This window comes from Canis lupus, chromosome 2 (genome assembly GCF_003254725.2).
Source record: "Canis lupus dingo isolate Sandy chromosome 2, ASM325472v2, whole genome shotgun sequence".
Lineage (NCBI taxonomy): Eukaryota > Metazoa > Chordata > Mammalia > Carnivora > Canidae > Canis > Canis lupus.
Genome location: NC_064244.1, coordinates 73221582 through 73242632, shown reverse-complemented (window position 1 = coordinate 73242632; position 21051 = coordinate 73221582). Strand labels below are relative to the sequence as shown.

The following is a 21051-nucleotide window of genomic DNA, read 5'->3' as shown; positions in this document are numbered from 1 at the left end:
CTATTTTCTTTCCATCCTTTCATCTTCTATCCATCCAGAACAATTTGCGGAGGGGCCTACTAAGCATTAGGCCCTAGACTGACTTCTGAGCTCATATAAGTGTATGTCTGTCTCAGAGATCCAGACATCTAAACAAATAATTATAACACATTGTTCAAGAGCCACAGCATGAGCAATCAATAACACTTCTGCCAGAGAAACCAGAACAGGACTCAGAAATGAGCCAGTGGCAGGAAGGTCTGACTCTAGGGATTGGGGAAAGGTGAGGGAAAGCTCCCCAGAGGGGGTGTAGTCTGGGATAGGTTGTGAAACATAAGAAAGTTTTGGCCAGGTGGTCTGAGAGAGATTAGGGACTACAGAGAGCCCAAGGAAACTGAGGACTGCCAGGAAGGGTCTCTCAATTGTGTGTATGGATCCTCAGGAAGCAAATAAAAATATGATTTCCCAGGATCCTCCTCTGGGGAGTCTGACCCAGGGGGTCTGGTAGGGAGGCAGGAATCAGGGTCAGTGGCTACAGCACAAAAGGTGCCTGCTTAGTGGAGAAAGCCTGCATCTCAGGCTGGCCAGAGCCGGCTGTGTGGTTCAGCCACTCCCTGCTCTCTCAGAGCCTTTTGAGGTCTATAATCAAATTTCTCATCTGACAATGTCTGTTTACTTTGACAAATGAAAAAATTGAGGACCAGACAGACAAGGGCTGAGCCACAGGTACAATCTCTGTCTTCCCTGCATGGAGCCACAGGACCTTTGTACCTGCTGTCCCCTCAGTTTGGGTCACTCTCCCCTCCACATATCCATGTTTGCTCCTCCCCTTCTGTACTTGTTATCTACTGCTGTATAACAAATTATCTCCAAATTTAGTGACTTAGAACAACCAACATTTATCATTATGCAGTTTTATGGGTCAAGAATCCAAGAGTCATTGCTTCCTGCTCAGGCTCTCTGAGAAGGCTGAAATCAGAATGACAGCAGGTGCAGAGTCATCTGAAGGCTTAACTGGGTCCACTTCCCAGATGGCGCACTCAAACGGCCATTGGCAGGAGGCATCAGTTCCTCGCTGGCCGTTGGCAGAAGGGGTGGGTTCCTCACTAGATGGGCCTCTCCACACAGCTGCTTGAGCATCCTCATGACATGGCAACAGGTGATCTGAGAACGAGCAAGTATTTATACCTTACCAGGAGTCATATGCCATCATTTCTGGCACATTCTACTTGCTGGAAGTAAGTCTCCAAGTCTGGTTCACACTCAAAGGGAGGAAATTAAGCTCCATCTCTTGAAAGGAAGAATATCAAAGAAGTTGTGGACATATTTTAAGACCCCATATCTTCCTTCATGTCTCACTGGAATGTTGCCTATCAGAGATGCTCCCCCTGACACATCTGTCTGGAAGAGCCCCCGCCTCTCATCACTGTCTTGTTCCTACTCTGCCTTTGTTTCCTCCATATCACCTGACATCCTTTTCTCTCTCTCTAAGATTTATTAAAAAATAAATAAAATAAAAATAAAAAATAGAAAAAGGTGTATTTATTTATTTGAGAGAGTGAGAGCACACAAGCAGGGGGAGGGGCAGAAGGAGAGGGAGAGAGAATTTCAAGCGGACTCCATGCTGAGCACACTGCCATCTGGGGCTCCATCTCAAGGCCCTGAGATCATGACCTGAGCTAAAATCAAGAGTAAAGGCAGCCTGTCAGCAAGATGGAACCAGACCTTTCTACTGTGCCAGGCACCTGGGCCGCTTCTGGCTGACTCTCTATCTGGCAGGCATATAGCTCTGCTGCCCCTAGGGCCTGCGTGAGCCACTTGGGCAGTGTCATTCAGGGAGAAGGGACTTGTTCCCAACACCACAGCTCAGGTTTTAGGCCTGGGACCAGCTGCAGGGATCTGAGGCCTGACTGTCCCCTTTTCCCATGTCAGGCCTGAGCCAAACCAAGGCTTCTTGGGTCCTCAGTAGGATCTGGGAAAGAGGCCTGCCCAGGGAAGAAGCAGAGATCCATAACTAGGCCCTGGCCCTCTCCTTCTGCTCATCTTGGCTGTCCCTCCCTGGCCACACCCTTACCACCCCTAGATCCTTGGACAGAGCATGTTCATGAGCAATGTTCTCAGGAAAGAACAAAGGACGGGGCCAATCTATCACTTTATGACTTGACACAGGCTTTACCACTTGTGGTGGTGGTCAGATTTCTTGGGCTGAGCCAGCCCGAGGCCCTCACAGAGACCATAGACAGGGCAGTTGTCTCATGTCTGTTTGATTTCCTCTGAGGCCCTGAGGGGACAGCGCAGCACAATGGGAAGCACATGAGCTTTGAAGTTTTTTAAAAATCTGGTTTTAAATTTTTTTAAAAATTTTTTTCAAATTCTGGGTGCCTTTTGTGTGACCTTGGGCAAGTCACCTGAACTCTAAGTCCTCAGTTTCCTCATCTGCAAAATGCAGGCACACTGCGTGCCACCAAGGCTCGTTAGTGATGAAAGGAGAAGAGGCTGAGGAAGAGCCCATTGCCCTGGTGCCCATCCAGACATTAGCTTCCCCCACTCATGTCACTGGCCAGCTGTGTGTTACCCAACAGAAGACTTGTTCCTCCCTCGGGGCTTCATAGAGTTTGGGAGCTGAAGGGACTTCAAGTTTTGTATAACAAGCACATGTTTTCATGTAATGATAAACTAAGGCCCAAGGTCAATGCTAAGCTGAATTGTGGTCTCCAAGAGGCCACAGCTGCATAGTCAGAATCCCAGCCAGGGGCTCATCCCTTGGCACTGGCCCTTCCCATTACCTGGCTGTGAGACTTGGCACAAGTCCCTTCCCTCTCTGGGCCTCAGCTGCCCATCAGCATCATGAGGGGTCAGACTACATGCTTTCTGAGGATCCTTCTTATTCTGTTTTTGCCAGTTCTGGGATTCCATGAGTCAGTAAGATTGCAGTGTTGGCCACCTCTGAGCCACCAGGGTGACTCATCTAAGAAGTCAATGGCTCAATCTCCTCACTCCAGGCTGGGTCACATCTCCATGCCCTCACCTATGTTGCCTCTCTCTGCTAGGAACACCCTTCCCACTCGGGCACATTCCTACTCACACTGTAAAATGTCACCTCTGATATGAAGCTTTCCTTGCCTGCCAGTTCCTCATGTAATACTGATCTTCTCATCATGCTTCCCATGTTCTCGTCATGCTTCCCAGGCCCCGAGCACACTCCCAACATTAGACACATAACCACTCTACTGCCCTGATTTATGCGTGTGTCTGAGGAGCTCCTTGAGGGCAGGGCTGGCTCTGATCTATTTCTGTGTCCAGTACCAGCCCTGGTGCACAGTGTGCAGAGTAAGAATCTATTGAATGAATGAATGAAGAAAAGTCCCAGTCTAAGGCAAACGGCAGCCAACAGGCCTTGCCCCTGTCTTTTGCCGAGAGCCAGTCCCCAACCTGAGTGAGCAGCCCAGGCCCACCTGGCCGCTGGAGTCACTAATGAGCATTGATTCTGATCGGTCCCATCCATCATGCCTCTGGAGCTCCTTTCCTTAAAGAACATTAGGGAGCAAATGTATCATTGGTGACTGGAGGCCCAATAAAGCAGGCACCTCGCGAAATTTAGTATTCAACTCGTAAAGGCCTTAAAAGCATTTTTCAATTATGAATGGCCTGGGGGGAGTCGTTCTTTCTTCGCCGGGGGATGAATAAAGGTGGAAAATAATAGCATATCAATATTGTTGCAACTTAGCAGGATTAATCTGGGAGAGTTAAAGTCGTTGCTTCTCCCTGCTGCCTGTGCGCTCAGGTACACTGAGCCCGACTTGGCCAAGGTGATCCTCGCCAGGACCCCCAGGGCAGGGCCGGCTCCCAGGGGATCAGCACCTCAAGTGCCATGCCTTCCCCTTCTCTCCCTCATGCCCTGGCCCCGGAGCACTCCCTGGCCCTGAGCCATTCTTCTTACCCATGTGAGGCCTCCAGGGCTGGCCTTCTCATAATGATCTCTAAGCTTCGTACCATGCTGAAGGCTTAAAAGGGGTCCTTATCCTGATTATGGTGATGGCTACTCAAACCTACACATGTGATAGAATTTCATAGCACTATACGCACACGCATACACACACAAACATAAAGTGCACGTAGAAGCTGGGTGAAGAGTACAATTTTGTTCTATTTCTATAACTTTCTATGACTTTTAAACTATTTCAAAATAAGACATTATAATCAAAACATAAAAAAAGAAGTTAATATAAAAGGTGGTTCTTGCAGGAATAAAGGAAATGGACCTCCATTGGTGGAAGTATAAAAAGGCAAGGCAACAATGTGGCATTATCTGAGGTCTAAGTGACCTCCTCAAAAACGCATCCCCCTCAAAGACGTCTGCCTCCTAATGCCCAGAACCTGTGAAGAAGTTAGGTTACATGGCGTGGGAAATTAAAGGTTATAGATGGATTGAAGTTGCTAGTCAGCTGACCCCAAGTTGGGGAGAGTAGCCTGGATTATCCCAGGGTCCAATATACTCACAAGATCCTTTTAAGTGAGAGAGGCAGGCCTCAGAGTCAGAGAGAGATTTGAAGATGCTACTGCTGGCTTTGAAGGTGGAAGCAGCAGTCATGAGCTAATGAATGGGGGCAGCCTCCAGAAATTTGAAAAGGTGAAGAAATAGAATCTTTCCTAAAGCCTCCAAAAAGAACTCAGCCTTGGCAACACCTTGATGTTAGCTCATCTTCAGAACTATAAAATAAATATGCTTCAGCTACTAAGTTTGTGGTAATTCATGATAACAGCAAGAGGAAACTAATACATCTAGGAGATAACATTTTTTAATTCAATGTGCACACACCCTAAGATTCAGCAATTTTACTCCTAAAGAAAATCCTTGGTCTGTATTAGGTTGTAGATGTGGTGTGGAGTCATCTACAAGAATGTTCATAGTAGCATTATTCAAAGTCACCTGACTAGAAATGATCCAAATATCCATCAATAGGAAATGGATAGATCCAGTGTGGTATATTCCCCCAATGGAATATCATACAACAGTGAAAATGAATGAATTATAGTTGCACACAAATGCAAGGATGGACTCCACAAGATGATGACAAATGAAAGAAGTAAGTCACAGAGAGAGACAGACAGTAGCATTCATATATCTAAAACTCAAAACTAGACAAAGGTAAAATAATATATAGCTAAGGGGTGTCTTTTAAAAATTTTAATTCCAGTATAGCTAACATGCAGTGTTATATTAGTTTCAGGTGTACAATATAGTGATCCTACTATTCCGTATACTCCTGGTGCTCATCACAACAAGGGCACTCCTTAATCCCCATCACTTCCATCACCCATCCCCCCATTCACCTCCTCTGTGCTAACCACCAGTTTGTTCTCTAAGGGCTATCTGTTTAAAAAGTCAAAATACAAGGAGAAGCAAGAATGATCAATACAAAAATTAGTATGTTAATCGCCTCTTGGGAGAAAGATAAGAAGGGGCTGAGACTTGCAAGGAGTCTCAAACATACAGCAATTTCTTGAACTGGGTGGTATGGACACAGGCATCTGTTATATTATACATTATAATTACTTAAATTGTATGTACATATTTATATGCCCTTTTGAGTGGATGGTAGAGTTCATAATAAATAAATATTCTTTAAGCCCTTGCTCTTGAGCATTCATTTGATCCTTTGTCACTACACTATGAGCAAGGCAGGAGAGGGGTCATTACCTTTACTCTACAAGTGGAGAAATTGAGGCTCTGAGGGATTAAGTGATTTACTCAAGTTCACTTGTCTACTTCCCAAGCTTCCCCTCTATCCATTCACCCCATCTCCCGTACTCTGACCTGAGTTCAAGAAAGCAATGAGACAGCAGGAAAAGAAAACATGAGTCTCTTCCTCACTTTTGATTTTCAAAAAGGGATTCAAATCTCAGGTCACAGGAATAATTTTGGAGATTATGTAAGCAAGCTCCCCCATTCCTCAGATTATATAAAGATTGTAGGTGTAGGTATAACCATGTAGATGCGCATAGCGGCGTATAGGATTTGGGGGTCAGAAGTAGTGAACAGTGCTATAGAGATGATGGATCCCTGAGAAAGGTGGACCTTATGCTATATTTCCTCTGGACCAAGTATTGCCAGAGGGCAACAGTACACCAGCGAGCTTCATAGGTTCTGAAAAAAAATCTATAAATCTCACTTCCAAGGAGAATCCATGGAGGCAGCAAAACAGTAAAACTGTCTGGGTGGTGTACAGGCTGGAAGGATATCTCCTCAAGCTTTCTGAAGCTGGTTTTGTGTAGGAGAAGGCATAAATAACCAAAATATCAATCAATCAATCAATCCAAGATCTAAAAAAAAGAAGACAACACTATAGAACTTACAGATTTTAAAAATGAATGAGGAGATATTGTGTAGTTTTATAAGGATAAATTTGATAATTCAGTTGAACTGAACAAATTCCTCAAACAACTAACATAAACTGATAGAAGAACAAGTAGAAAATTTACGTAATCCTATGTATTTTAAAGAACATATATCCATTAAAAAAATCACAAAAAAAATGTTAAGCACAGATGGTTTCACTGATGAATTTTTCCAGGCACATAAGGAAGAAGTGATACCAATTTCACACAAAATGTTCCAAAGAATGTATTGTTAAATAACATTTTCTATCACACTTTTGAGGCCAGCATAATCCTGATAACAAAAATTGCAGAAAATGAAAATTATAGGCCAATCTTTCTCATGATTAATTAATCCCTCTAAGATTCAGTTGTTCATTTGTAAAGTAAAGATCACAATAGTACCTTCCTTGGAGAGTTCTTGTAAGGATTAAATGAGATAGATGTAAAAATCCTTACCAAAATACAGGGAGACCAAATCCATATGTATGGACTTTTTTTTTTTTTTTTTAAGATTTATTTATCTTAGTGTGTGTAAGAGCGAGAGCATGGGGAGAGGTACAGAAGGAGAGAATCCTCAAGCAGACTTTCTGCTCAGCAGGGAGCCTGACATGGGGCTCAATCCCAGGACTCTGAGATTTTGACCTGAGCCAAAACCAACAGCCAGATGCCCAACCAACTCAGCCACCCACATGCCCCTGTATGGAGGTTTTTATAGTCATAACTCAGTTAGGATTTTTCTTTCCAAGAATGAGTAGTTTTTTTTATCATTTAAAAATCCATTATTAGGGGCATCTAGCTGGCTCATTTGGTAGCACATACAACTCTCAGTCTCAGGTTGTAGGTTCAAGGCCCACACTGGGTGTAGAGATTACTTAAAAAAATAAAGTTTTTAAAAAAAATCCATTATAAAAAAAAATCCATTATCACACATAAGAAATAAGTGTTAGCAAGGATGTGGAGAAAAAGGAACCCTCATGCACTGTTGGTGCAGTCATTGTGGAAAACAGTATAGAGGTTACTCAAAAAGTGAAAAATTACAATTCAGCAATTGCACTCCTGGGTATTTATCCAAAGAATACAAAAATATCCTGTTTGAAAGGATATATGCACCCCTATGCTCACTGCAGTGAGCTCAAGGTGCAGCATTATTTACAATAGCCAAATTATGGAAGCAGCCCAAGTGTCCATCAATAAATGAATGGATAAAGAAAATGTGATATGTGTGTGTATAATGGAATATTATTCAATTATAAGAATAAATGAAATACTGTCATTTGCAAGAATATCGATAGAGTTAGAGAGTATAGTGCTAAGCAAAATAAGCCAAAGAAAGACAAATGGCATACGATTTCACTCATTTGTGGAATTTAAGAAACAAAACAAATGAATAAAGGTGGAAGAAAAGAGAGACAAACCAAGAAACAGATTCTTAACTACAGGGAACAAACCAATAGTTACCAGAAGGGAGGTGGATAGACAGATGAGTGAAACGGGTTTTGGGGATTAAAGAGTACATTTATCATGATGAGCACTAAGTAATGTAGAGGATTGCTGAATTTCTATATTATACATATGAAACTAATATAACGCTGTATGTTACCTATACCAGAATTAAAATGAAAAACTTAATAAATTTTTTTAAAAATCAATTATTATAGTTGACCATATTAATACAAAAAAGAAACAGAGGATAAAAATCATACAATCATCTCAATCGATGTAAAAATAATCATTTGATAGAATTCAAACATATTCATGATTTTTAAAACTCTTAGCAAAAATATATTTATTTATTTTTAATTTATTCATAGAGACACACAGAGAGAGAGAGAGAGAGAGAGGCAGAGATACAGGCAGAGGGAGAAGTAGGATCCATGCAGAAAGCCCGAAGTGGGATTCGATCCTGGGTCTCCAGGATCACACCCTGGGCTGCAGGCGGCACTAAACCGCTGCACCACCAGGGCTGCCCGCAAAAATATATTTAAAATTTTTCTTAACCTGATAAAAGGAATTCACATAAGAGCACAGCAAACAATACCTAATGGCAAAATATTGAGAACCTTCCTCAGAGATTGTTAATGGGGCAATTGTGTCTACTATTGCCATTTATTTTTTTAAGGGGGGGGCAGAAAGAAAGGGCAAGAGAGAATGCCAAGCAGGCTCAACGCCTAGTGGAGACTGATGTGGGGCTCAATCCCACAACCCAAAGATCATGACATGAGCCAAAATCAAGAATTGGACACCCAACAAATTGAGCTACCAAAGTGCCCCTGCTATTGCCATTTCTATTCAACATTGTACTGGAAATGCTAGCCAGAGCAACAAGGTAAGAAAAATAAATAAAAGGCATAAAGATTATAAAGAAAAAAGCAGGAGATAACATGGTTGTGTCCATAGAAATTTAAATTAATTTACAAACAATTGAAATATTCAGCAAATTTAGCAGTTATATTTCTATATACCCATAATAATAGTTAAAAATGAAATTTAAAAATATATAATTTGTAATACAGTAAAAAAATCACAATTAATTATAAATCTAAAATGAGATGTACAAAGGGGTGCTTGGGTGGCTCTGTCGATTAGGTATGATTTCAGCTCTTATTTCAGCTCAGGTCAGGATCTCAAGGTCATGGGATGGAACCCCACATCGGGTTCCATGCTCGGTGCTGAATCTGCTTGAGATTCCTTCTCTCCCTCTCCCTCTGTCCCTCCCCTTGCTCACACACACTGCCTCCCTCCCTCCCTCCTTCCCTCCCTCTCTCTCTCAAATAAATAAATAAAACAAAATCTTTTTAAAAAATAAAATGAGATGTATAAGATCTCTACACACAAAACTATAAAACATTATCCAAAAAATTAAATATCTGAAAATCAATGGATGAATATACCATGTTCATGGATTAGAAGATTCTATATTATAAAACTATCTCTTCTCTATAAATTGATCAGTAGATTCAATGCAATCCAAGTCCAAATTGAAATCCCCAGCAGGATTTTTTTGGTGGAAACTACCAAACTAATTATAAATTTTTTTAAATGAAAATGCAAAGGTTAAAAATACCCAGGATAATTTTGAAGAAGAGCAAACTTAACTTAAACCAATGGATATCAAAACTTATTATGAAGTTAAAGTTATTAAGATAGTGTGGTATTAATGCAAGGAAAGACAAATACACCCTAGAACATAAAAATAAAGAAGATTCTATTTCTTGCACAATTCAATTTATAGAATAAGGTTTATAGTCACTGCACAACCATAAGTACCATATGGGCATCTAATAGATGGGCCTTGAGAGTCAGGAACTCTTCCTTAATGAAATAATGATAGACATAAAATCTGAATTAAAAACAGAGAGAGCATGTGCAAAGGCCCTGTTGGTGTAGGAAACCTGGCCTATTAAGAAAGTTGAGAGAAGGCTCACGAAGCTGGGGTTGAGAGAGAGGAGGGGTGAAGATTGGAGCTGCAGCTAGAGAAGTCAAAGGTCTGCATGGCTTCCAGGGCCGCAGTAAGGACTATGACCACATCTCTACTTTCATAAGTTTCTTCACACCTGTTAAGGGACTTGCTTGCCATAAGACTGTGAGCCCTACAAGAATGGACATTTCTCTGTGTCTTGGTGGTAGTAGAAGGTGCTCAGAGGTGCTTGATGAATACACATGAGAGCAGGGCTGGGATAAGAGCCAGAGCCAGTGACTCCTTGTCCAGGGTTCTTCTGTTCACCTTGGTACCTCTAGGCTTCCAACACTTTACTCAAGTCCCCTCCCTGCATCGCCCCTTAATACAAACACAGAAAAACTCTTTGTATTACACACAAGACCTTATCAATATAACACGGTCCTCTTGTTCTCCTCAAGATAGTGGCTGCCAGAGACCAGAGTCAGCATCTGGTGTGCCTGTACCCTAGGACCTAGGCAATAATCAGCAGATCTTTGATGAAATGTTCTCTGACAGACCTGTGCTCAAACCCCAGCCCCACCTCTGACCTTCTTTGTGACTTCAGGGCATTTAATTGGGTCTCTGAGGCTCAGGTGTTCATCTGTAAAATGGAGGTGATAATAGCTACTTTCCTCCAAGAATTCTTGTGAGGATTATATGTGATAATGTGTGAAAAATACCTAACAGAATCTGACACACCCTCAATGCTCAAGGAATGCTAGCTGCTATGATTGTCATTATTCTCTGAGTCTGCATTTTTTCATCTATCAATTGGCTAAATGAACATATCTGGGAGTGATATCAGTGGAGACATTAGCAATCTACCTTGCATATTTTGATAATGGTTAAATTGTCCATCAGGCATATATTGCTTTTGTCATTTTTAATAGGTGTAATTTTTACCTTCTGGGTTGTCATAAAGGTTAACAAGACAGTGTATTTAAAGCACCTAACAGGGCACCTGGATGGCTCAGTTGGTTAAGCATCTGCCTTTGGCTCAGCTCACGATCCCAAGATCCTAGGATTGAGTCCCACATTGGGCTCCCTGCTTGGTGAGGAGCCTGCTTCTCCCTCTCTCTCTCTGCTGCTCCCCCTGCTTACATTTCCTCTCGCTCTCTTGCACTCTCTCTCTGTCAAATAAATAAATAAAATCTTTAAAAATAAATAAATAAGTAAAGCACCTAGCATAGTATCTGGTTTATGATGATGATTCAATAAATGGTGGATTTGGTTATTACCAATCACAAGCAGAATCCTTCGTCCTAGAATTTGCCTTCTCAGCATGCTAAGTCCTGCCCTATCCCTCCAGCAGTTGACTTTGGAGACATTCAGGGGTTCCCTGGCTGATCAAGAAAGCACAGGCGACCCTTCTCCCACTGTGGCCTATGCCACCTCCTCCTCTGATTTTTCCTGTGGAGCATTTTATTCCCTCCCGTCTTCAGCATACCTTCTACCAGAATAAAAGAGACGGCCAGAATTTGGTTGTTCCATCCAGGTTCCTGGCCATCAACCCCAAGGAAATAGCTTTGGTCCTAATGCCACACGCAAGCCATGCCTAATGTCAAAGAGAGATGCCTGTGTCTCTTTAAAAAGATTTTATTTATTTATTATATCACATATAATCTCAGTGGCTTGCAGGAACAGAGGTTTATTTTTCGGCCACACTACAAGTTCACTGCTGCTCAGATAAGCTCTGATCCATGTCATATTCTCTGTAACCTGGGCAGATGAAGCAGCTTCTTTCTGGAATATTACAAAGTTGTTTTGGAGAAAGGGAATGAAACATTGCACGTTACACAATGCCTTAAAGCTTCTGCCCAAAAGTGGCAGGTGGCACTTCTACTCACATTTCATTGGCCAAAGCAAGTCATATGATCAAACCTGATGTCAATGAGGTAGGAACCGTATGACCCTCCCACAGAAACAAGTGAATAATTGAGAACAATAATACAATGTACCCCCAACCCCCATCTTGCACCAATCTATCTTCAGTTAAGCAGATAGACTGAAATATAAAAACAGAAGTAAATCATCCTATTCTCCTGTTTTAAACCCTCTACCCTCATTCTTAGAATAAAATCCAAATTCCTGCCAGATCTGACCCAGCCTCCCTCCTACCTTCTCTTCAATTCCTTTTCTGCTTTCATTCTGGCTCCATTCACGCTGGCTTCTGAATTTGCAAGCTCTTTCTCACCACAGGGCCTTTGCACATGCTTCCCTAGGTCAGGTCAATGCTTTAACCCAGCTCTTCCCAGGCCTGGCTTTTCCCATAAATAGAGCTCAGCTTAACTATCACAGCAGAGAAACCTCCCTGACCTCCCCATTATTCTCTTCCACATTGCCCCATTTATGTCCTTCCTAACATTTTTAGCAAGCTGGAATTATTCTGTATAATAATTTTATAACTGGAACATAAGCTCTCTGGGAGTGCACGTGTCTGTCCTGCTCCCCACAGTGCCTCTATATCAGTAGGAATTCAGCCAATAATAGCAGCATGAATGAAAGGACCAGATGGGGACCAGAGGGGCAGGCCTGGCCTGACAGCTCAGTGCAAAGAAGCATCATGAACTCTCCCTGCCCATGCTCCCCAGGATGGTGCCGCAAGCCTCATCTGCTCCTTGTCCTTGTCTATCCACTGCAGTCCACTCAGAACCAGAACGTGTGTTATGTATCATCTCAAAATTAAGCCAGATGTGATCATTTATTGAGTAGCTACTCTGGGCTGGGTGCTGGGGTCTGCATCCCACCCACTGTGTCTTGATCGCTGAGAGGTAGGTATGATGATCCTTGATTTACAGATGAGGAAACTGAGGCTCCTGGCGGTTGGCAGGTTTGCCTACTATGACTGTGCAGCTCACAGATGGAAGAACTGGGATTTGAACCCAAGACTGGCTCCAAGAAAAGCCTGAGCAGGACTTCTGTGCTATTTGATAGTTATACAAGCAGGGCCTGTAGTTGGCAGGATAATGGCCCCCAAAGATGCCATGTCCAAATCTTTGATGTGGAAAGGGACTTTGCAGGGATATTTAGATTAAGGATGTGACATGCAAGAGTGTGCTGGATTATCCCTTGTGATCACTTTGGGGCCACCTGGATGAGAGAGGCAGCAGCGTTAGTGCCAAGCCAGAGACAGAGATGAGAAGATGCTAGCCTGATAGCTTTATATGTGGAGGAAGGAGGCCACGAGCCAAGGAATACGAGTGGCCTCCAGAAGCTGGGGGAAAAAAAAAAAAAAAAAAACAAGGAAAAAGATTCTCCCTACAACGCCTGGGTGGTTCAGCAGTTGAGCATATGCCTTTGGCTTAGGGTGTGATCTCAGGGTCTGGGATCAAGTCCCGCTTTGGGGTGCCTGTGAAGAGCCTGCTTCTCCCTCTGCCTATGTCTCTGCTTCTCTCTGTGTGTCTCTCATGAAAAAATAAATTAATAAAATAAAATAATAAAATAATTCTCCCTTACAGTTTCTAGAAGGAATACAGCCAGGCCTACACCTTGATCTTATCCCATGAAACCTCTGACCTATGGAACTGTAAGATAATAGACTTTGGTTGTATAAAGCCAGTAAGAGTGGTAATTGTCACAGCAGTAGGAAGGTTTCACAATCCCTCACTATTGGGCATGTGTCCACCTGAACTGTTGGTCCTCTGATGGCAAGAGCCCAGCAAGTGGCAGTGGGACATATAGTAGGCACTCAATAATGACTCAGAGGGTGTAGTTCAGGGTTGGCACTCGCGGGAGTAAGAAAGATCCACAGTGAATCCAAGAGGAGGGGACTGGAGAGGACATGGGGTGACACCAGTCCGGTATGGGGAACAGATAGGACATCGGCCCCTGAGGTGGTGCAGAGAACACAAATCCCTCCTGGAAGGATCCACGGAGTCAGGTCAATCACTCTCACTTTACACATGCAAACACCAAGACTCAGAGAGAGGACCGAGGCCACTAGGCAGGCTGGTGGCCAAGATGGGATTAGAAATTCGATCGCCTGATCGCTGTCAATCTTGTTCCCAACCCCTGGCCAGCGCTGCCCCATCTTGGGTGACCAAGATGTCGCTCATCCGGGGACCTGGAATGAGAGATCCCCTGAGAGGCTGGAGGCTGGGGGCCAAGTGCAGGCACGTTAGGAAGGGGCATGGAGGTGAGCAAGGCATGCGCCTACCCAAGAGCTCCACGTCCAGCAGAGAACGGATGTGACAGGGCATCTCAGGGACTAGAGACCAGGCTTCTAGTCCCAGCTCTGCTACCAGGTCATCTTTGGCAAGTTCCTCTTCCTCCCTGAGACTCAGTTTCCCCATTGGGGAATTGGATTTTACTTCTAAAGGCTTTCCTGGCCCTTGTGTGGTGGGGTCTGCCATCCAGCCTGCCTCGCTCTCAGCCCCATGCCCCCCACTCAGCTGGGGTCCCCTGGCTTCTCAGCGAGCTCATTGACTTCTCACACGCTGGCCTGGGGCCAGGGGACGGCCACGGCCTGGTCCCCCACCCAGACTCAGCAACAGGTGTTTCCCACCCTGTCCTGACCTTTGCCCTGCCCTCTCCTTCACCTGCCCCACAGTGGAGCTTCTAGCCTACCCTACCCTGGGGTCCTAACCCCAGAAAGAGGGGAGCTCAGATAATGTGATAGGCATCTGGCCCCAATGCCGGGGTCTCTCCTGCCCCCAACTCCCCATCACAGCCACTCTGACCCTCCTCTTTGACATACTATGACCCCTGCCTGCCCTGACTCCCAGCCTTTGGTTCCTGTGCCCTGCAGGCTGGCCTGGACATTTTCCTCACATCTCAGGAGCCTAGAAGCTTCCCCACCCACCCCTCCAGCATCCTGGTAGCTTTCAACTACAGAGACTATGCAGCTCCCAAACCTCCCGACTCCCATCCCATAGGAAAGCTACAAAGGAAGGAGTCCACGGATGAGAACCAATGCACAGAGAGGGTCAGCAATTGCCCAGAAGACACACAGCAAGGGCACGGAGCCCCCACATTCAGTGTCTTCACCTGGGACCACTCCCCAGCGTCCTAACCCTGCCCAGCGACTCCCTCTGACAGCCTGAAGGACAGGGCGAGCAGCCAGCGCGATGACCGATGTCCAAGACCACAGCGATGCTATTCTTTCCTCCAGTGAGCTCCGCCCACCCTGTGCCAGATTTAGCCATTTAATGCAGCCGGGCCTGCTCCATCCCTGCCTCTGAGATTAGCTCTGGAACTGGGCTTTGAATGCCTGCCCAGAGACACTCAGCTTAAAACACCGGGAACCAGAAAAAAAAAAAATCGACCACATTTAATGGAGCCGTCAGCGGGCGGGTCTGGGCCGTCCATTACGCGGCCCTGCCCTCCCAGGGAGCCCAGCCACGTGGCCGCCTGACCACAGCATTAAGGCGACGCTGGCCCGCAGGCCAGGCTCGGGGAAGAGCCACCAGAGCCCAGGCCCGGGGCCTGCCTCCCCTGCTCCCCAAGGCGCAGGGCCCCAGGGGCCCCAGGGACCCCTCAACAGGAAGCAGGGAGGAGGCCTTACTGCGTAAACCTGCCCCTCCTGCTCCCGGCCCTGCTCCTGAACAAGCCCCGGGAGGTCTCTCTGAGGCCCGACGCAGCAGAAGGACCGCCTGAGCTCTACCGCAGGGGCAGCGAGCATCAGTGAGACACCCCTGGGGACCCCGGCTCCCCCAACGTGTCCTGGATAATGTCTGCCCTACCACAGTTTTCACTGCTTTCCTTTTGCTATTTAAAAATTACCCTCAGGGGGCCTGGGTGGCTCAGTCGGTTAAGCGTCTGCCTTCGGCTCAGGCCCTGATCCCGGGGTCCTGGGATGGAGCCCCACATTGGGCTCCCTCCTCAGCAGGGAGTAGGCTTCTCCCTCCGCCTCTGCCCCTCCTCCCCCCAACTTGTGCTCTCTCTCTCTCTCTCTCTCAAATAAATAAAATCTTTAAAAAAATTATCCTCATTAACATCCAAGTCGCTCTAGAACACGGCTTCCCAAAATGTGTTCCAGGAACTATCAGTCTCTCAAGATCCTTCATAGGAAACAAAAGTGACACTTACAAGGCTTAGTAAATGCTCTGAGAAGTCCTGTAATAGAGTTTGATTTTATTTAATTCATTTCCCAGACTTATTTGATCACAGAACCCTTCCTTTACCTCAACAGAACATCAGCATCCTGAGAGTCTCGTCTTCCAGGGAACGCTCTTTGGGAAACGACACTTTAGGAGCCTGGGTCCCTCTCCTTCCTAAGCCCCGACTGTGGTCACAGGCTCCAATTATGCGGTTGGTCAAAGCCTACGAAGGGATTAAGGGGCACTCTGGCCTTCAATTACAGGTGAATCTAAGGGCCCGAGTCACAGGCCCAGCCAGAATCAAGGGAGGGAACACAGGTGCCTCTTAGTGGGAGGAGGGCCATCGTCACATGTAAGAAGAACGTGTGGAGTGCCCTCCCTCCCCACCCTACCCCTACTCTGGTGGAGCAGGGATTTAGCCATGGAACAAGAGCTACTTCTCAGATGCTTAGCCTCTTAGACCTGAGCTCCCTGGAAACAGCCTCTGCGGATTCATGGACCACCCGGCTTCCTAGCAGAAGCCCCGAGCCAGATAACAGGAGACCTGGATTCTACTCCTGCTTCTCCAGATGGCATGCTGTGGGGCCCAGGGAAGGCCTCTGACCTCTCCAGGCTGGTGGCTGCAGGTCTGGGACCCCTCTGCATGGACACACCTTCTCCCACACTCCCAGGAGTGCTGGGCTATTTGTATAAGATGCTCCGAGATCCCATCAGCCAAAGCTTATCAAACATCTTATCTGGGCCAATCCTGTGCAAGGCCCTGGAGCTCAGTTTACCCCTATTCCTCAAAGCCATGATTCTCTTACCGCAGGCGGGTCTGGACCACCAGTCGCTAACGTCTTTAATTAACGGAGAAAAGCAATTTGGTAAACACGGATGTCCCAGATGTGAGAGAAAAAGCAAACGGAACATCAAAGCTCCTTTTATGTGAACTTTCCAGGGCCACAGAACTCATGCAGTGTGACAGACTGAATTTTCCAAACGTGGCCACCAGGACAATTTTCACCCCACATGTTCTTCCAACACGGTGACAACAACCCTGTACGTTCCCTCCCTGGATCAGGCTGGGCCTGAGGTGACAGTGGAAGTAACACTATGTGACTTTGGAGGCTAGGTCATGAAGGATAACACAGCTGTCCCCGGGCCCCTTGAGATGCTCCCTCTTGGATCCCAGGCACCACACTCTGAAGAAGCCCAGGCCACATCGACAGAGCACATGGAGCTCGTCCAGCCACCAGGCCCACCGGCGGAGAACCCAGAGGACCCCCAGCCTCAGCTATCAGGCCTGACACTGAGGAAGCTTTCAGCTGACTTCTGTCCCAGCCACACTCTGACCACAACCGCTTGTGAAAGCTGAGCAAGAACCACCTAGCTGAGCCCAGTTAATGCTCAGAACAGAGACATCATTTTAAATGTCATTGTCTTAAGTCACTGAGTTTGGGATGCTATTTTATGCAGAAATGGACAACCAGAACGTGTGGCAAGGAGCTTCCTTCCGACCATCCTTGCAGAGGTGAGGAGGGCCTGCTTCAGGTGTCCCCGTCTCTCTTCTGTCCTCTGCCGAACAAGGCCTCTGTCACATGATGGCGATGCACACTAACCAGCTCAGACATCATAAAGCCCACGCCCTAGAGCATCTACCACATGCCGTTTGATTGCACTCCCGTGATCTCAGAACATTCCTTCCTGCCTGTTAGAGATCTTGAGCCTTATTTGACAGATGAGGAAACAGGAGTTCGGAGAGGTTGAGTGACTTGTCCGAGGCTCCGGAGCCAGTGTGGGGAGGACCAGATTTGGGGCAGATCTGAGTGGCATCCCCTTCTTAGGCTGCCTCCTGTCTCTCTCTTTCTCTCTCTCTTGGGGTGGGCTGAGGAAGGGAGCAGAGTGGCCCATGGAGAGCACGCAGGTGTAGGTCCCATGCTGACTCTGCCTCTCATCAGCTGTGCTTCTTGGGGCAGCTTTCTTTCCCTCTCTGAGTCACAGATTCCTCACGTGTGGAATGGGATGCGGATGCGGACTGATATGAGGCGAGGAGGGCATGCAGGCATGCACAGCACAGAGGATCTGATGGTGTCTGCTTTAAAGGAGGAAGCCCAGTGACCAATGCCAGCCTGACGGCTTGTTCACGGCCTGGCCAGTGGTTTGGGCTTCAGACAAGATCAGGGACCTCGGGGTGGTGAACTCAGCCTCTGTGTCCCCTGGCCAGACTGTCCCCACCCTCTCAGGACTGAGCCCTCTCCCCAGGCACACAAACCTCCACCAGACAGAAGTGCGCGGCCAGGCTGAGCAGCCTCCGCTGAAGGCACCTGTTGAAGGATCCCGAGGCAGAAACTCCCCTCCCCATCTCCTGATTGATTCGCTTCAACAAACATTTACCACCAGGCTGTGCTCTTCAAGCTGCCCTTACAAATTCAGTTCCTGTCCACCCTGTTCTGGGTCCACAAGGCTGACCAGCTTGGGCGACATCGACACATCCCTGAGCTTGTCACTGGGTCCCACCAGCAGGAGCGCCTGCAGGAGCCAGAGGGAGGGAAGGAGGATCGCAGCATCACAGGCGGATGAAACTGGAAGGGTGCTTGGAGCTTATATCCACCGCCTCAGACGAGGCCTCTGGGGCCCAGAGAGGGCATGGCCCGCCCAAGCCCGCACAGGGGGTAGGTGGCTAATTCTCAGCCTGGTCTATGTTTGTGGACTAGGGTGGCAGGTGGCAAGAAAGATGCCCCCCTGGCATTTGCTCCCCTTATTCCAGGCTCCCTCAGCATTTAAAGGGCCCCTCCCCGGCCCCTCCATTTGAGATACTCCTTAACAATGACACAGACCAACCCCCAACTCCCCCACCCCTTCCCTACCCCAGGTGACATTCAGGTACAAACCTCAGCCATCAGGTAGGGCAAGAGTGTTTGGATTCTAGACTCCAGAGTCAGTCAACTTAGTCCCATTCCTGACTCTACCACAGGCTAGCTGTGTGTGAGGCTGGGGCAAAGCCACTAGTCCCCCCGGGCCTCCGTTTCCTCATCTGTAAAATAGGGAGAATAACAGTGTCTGCCTTATAGGGTTGTGTGGAGATTAAATGAGAGGATACTTGAAAAAGTCTGAAGTAGCATCTGGCCCTCAACTGACATCAGTCATTGCCACCCCAGATGACCCGCCCCGACCACTGGGTCACAGCCAAGAGGGCATTTCCAAAGTGGGAAGGCTTTGGTGTTGGTCTCGGTCGGCTCAGCTGCTCTGACAAAACACCACAGACTGAGTGGCTAACAACAGAAATGTATTTCCCACAGTTCTGGAGGCCGGAAATCCAAGACCAAGGGCCCCGAGTGCTTGCCTTCTGGAGAGGGCCCTCTTCCTGGTTCACGGCTGGCGCCTTCCCGCTCTGTGCTCACACGGTGGCAGGGTCTCGGGTTCTCTGGAGCCTCTTCTATAAGGGCACTAATCCCATTTGTGAGAGCTCCCCCCTCACACTTGAGTACCTCCCAAAGACTCCCTTACTGATACTATCATCTTTGGGGAAACGGTTTCAACACATGAATCTGGGGGTAACAAACATTCAGTCCCCAGCACGGCCCATCCAGACCAATCTTCCAGAACACAGTCGAGGAAACAGCCCCTCTCCTGGGCCCCTCATGGCTCCCAGCCCAACCTGTGCACTTGAGGTACTGGGGTGGGGGGTGGTACAGGAGGGAGGGATCTGCTTCCTGGTCCCCACTCCCGCCTCTTGGCTGGAGCCACCTCCTGAGCCAGCCTCAGCAGCTTCTAGAAACCTCCAGAGCCTCGAGTTCAGGGTTTGAGCCGGATCCCTCCTCACTTCCATCTGCTTCCCATGCCAAGAGGCCCACCACTGCGCCACATGTCTGGGGCCCTGCACACCCATGTATCTGCCCAGCACTCACTTTGTGAGCTCCTGTGGCATGCGGGCCTGAGGGGGCCTCAGAGACCAGCATGGGGAGGGGGACAGACCAGAAAGCAATCAGATGTAACCCCCAGAGCAGTGCTAGAATGTGGCCCTGTGGGGTGCTGAGGAAGCACCGGACTCACTGCAGAGAGGTAGGGACTAGGGGACAATCGGGAGGGCGAGTCAGACTTCCCTAGCAGAGGTAGAGGTGACGGGTGTGCAGACAGAAAAGATGACTTGGAGGGGTGCCTGGGGGGCTCAGTCGGTTGAGCGTCTGCCTTTGGCTCAGGTCAGGATCCCGGGGTCCTGGGATCGAGTCCCACATCACGCTTCCTGCTCAGCAGGGAGTCTGCTGCTCCCCCTGCCTCTCCCCCCACTCATGCTCTTTCTCTCTCTCTCAAATGAATAAAATCTTTAAAAAAATAAAAATTAAAAACCATGACTTGGCATGAACCCGGGTCTTATTCTTTCCAGCAACCGACACTAACTGAGTACACACTATGAGCCAAGCGCCGCTCTAGGCCTTGTGGAACCGCAGTGAGCAGACCGAGGGGGACCCCGGGCTGACACTAACGCGGGGAGTAGGTAAAGCGCAGAGCTGATGGGCAGAAGGGAGGAAAGTGAAGCAGGGCGAGGACGGGCAGGGGCTGCCTCGGGAAGAGACTTGGGCGGAGAGCAGGGACGGGGAGCCATGGAGTGCACCCCGGCAAGGGAGAGGGAAGGGCCTGGGGAAGGGCTGGAGGGAGTGAGGCGGGAGGCAGGGGAAGATGGCCAAGGGCTTTGTGCGGCACGAAGAGCACCCTGGGCAGCGGGAAGCGCTGAGGGGGGCTGACGGAGCACCCATGCTTGGCCTGCTAATGCCAGTGACCCCGATCTTCAGCCCGCCTCGCGGTGGGGGGCACCCTTGCCTGTCCACCCCCCAAGCCTTCACCACGATTCCTGCCTGGGCCCCAGCCTCTACCTCGGAGACCAGGCCTCCCCGCCTCGCCCCCTGGCCAAGGCCAAGCAGCTCTGAGGACCACCCGGGCCAGGGTCAGTGTCTCCGGCAGAGAAGCAGACACGGCCCCGCGGGTCCGAGGCCGGGGGTCCCACAGTCAGAGCAGTTCCCACCAACGCTGGGAGTCGGGCGCCCAGGGTCCTGTAGCGGCCCAGCCACCGCGTCATCGCGTGGCTCTGGGGAAACCCTTTCGCCTCTCCGGGCCTCAGTTTCCCCCAGGACCCCGCCAGCTCTTCGGTGCTACCACCTTCCTTGCCCCTCTGTCGCAGGGGCGGACCTGCCTCCGCATCGGACCTCTCCACCACCAGCTCCGGTGCCCCCTCCC

The 21051-nt window shown here is 48.0% G+C and overlaps 1 long non-coding RNA gene across 1 annotated transcript in view; it reads right to left on the bottom strand.

Annotated features, from left to right (window-relative positions):
• Nucleotides 1-862: 862 nt before the first annotated feature.
• The window catches only part of LOC112660258 (uncharacterized), a 41128-nt gene continuing 20939 nt past the window's right edge, over nt 863-21051 (bottom strand). The window contains exon 2 of the long non-coding RNA XR_003136806.3: nt 863-1143. This is a non-coding gene — a long non-coding RNA (uncharacterized LOC112660258). The remainder of the gene's footprint in view (nt 1144-21051) is intronic.